Below are 1,308 nucleotides of genomic sequence, written 5' to 3' on the forward strand. Positions count from 1 at the left end.
AGCAGAAAAGGCCAAAAATTCTTGTTATGTGTTAGTTTGATACTTTTAAATAAGAGTTGCATTGCTAAATCCATTTCCTAAGGAAGTTAAAGTTTTATTGGCTTAAGGCTCTAGAAGTTATATTTTGTGTGCTGGCTGGAACAGAGAGATTAAACTGGATAATGCAGTTTAGCTAAATATCCCTTATTTAAAAGGGATTTATAATCCCTTATTTGCAGTTCAGATTAACCCTGTCTGTCACTCAGCCAAGTAACACGTGCAATAAGGGAGTGTCTGTTATCTACTTTCTAAATTAACCAATTTATAATTATTATTAATTTAAAATGTAAACAGCCTCAGTCTCTTTGGCATTTTTGCCAGTGAAATATAAGAAATTTTAATGGCAGTAGATTTTTTTCCTAAAAAACCAGCAAAAACCCACCTAAAACCAGCAGAAGGGGACATTGGCACCACTTGCCTTATAAACAAACAACTCCTTCTCCTAAGGTAACATTTATTTCTTGGGTAAGAACTACAGTATCCTCATTTTTGCTGGTAGTGCTTTGATTATTTTTTACCAGGAAATGTGCTTAGAAGGATTTTCCTGACTCAGGAAAGAGGTATGAGCTTCCCAGCCCCAGGAGCCTGCAAAATGAGCTGCCACTCAAGTATTTATTCTCAGTACACGAGTTTTATTCTGAGTGTCCAGGCTGACTCAGTGGGAACATCACTGCCCTCCCAGAATGCTTTTAAATCCCAAATATCTGTCAAGTCATTTTGAATTAAGTCTTCATTAGAAAGGGGAACTTGCCCTTTAAAATAGGGATGGGCAGAGTGTCACCCTTGTGGTGCTGGCAGCTGCAGGGACACAGCAGGACAGTTATGGGACAGGGAAGAGGAGTTCAGCAAATGAACTCCAAGCAACAAATTGAGCAAAATATTCAGACAAAGGCAGAAAGGGGTTCTTTTTAACTGCTCCCCTCAGATGGCAGAGCAGGGCACAGAAACACAGAATCATCAAGGCTGGAAATCCCTTCAGGATCATCCAGAGCCACCCTCACCCAGCACCACCAGGATCACCCCCAATCCATGTCCCCAAGGGCCACATCCAGACACCTCTGGGACACTCCCAGACACAGGGACTCCACCACCTCCCTGGGACACTAATTCCAAGGCCTGACCACTCCTGAAGGGAAAAATTGCTTTTGATCTCTGATCTGAACCTGCCCTGGTGCAGTTTGAGGCCATTTGTTCTTGTCCTTTCAGTTGGGATGTGGCAGCAGAGCCCGACTCCCCCCGGCTCCCCCCTCCTGTCAGGGGGTTGCAGAG

The 1,308-nt window shown here is 43.4% G+C and overlaps 1 protein-coding gene across 1 annotated transcript in view; it reads right to left on the bottom strand.

Moving 5' to 3' along the window:
- Nucleotides 1–1,308, bottom strand: part of DOP1B (DOP1 leucine zipper like protein B) — a 46,316-nt gene that overhangs the window by 28,166 nt on the left and 16,842 nt on the right. The window lies entirely within an intron of this gene.

Source organism: Manacus vitellinus, unplaced genomic scaffold, assembly GCF_001715985.3.
Source record: "Manacus vitellinus isolate BGI_N305 unplaced genomic scaffold, ASM171598v3 scaffold_86_pilon, whole genome shotgun sequence".
NCBI classification, from domain to species: Eukaryota; Metazoa; Chordata; class Aves; order Passeriformes; family Pipridae; genus Manacus; species Manacus vitellinus.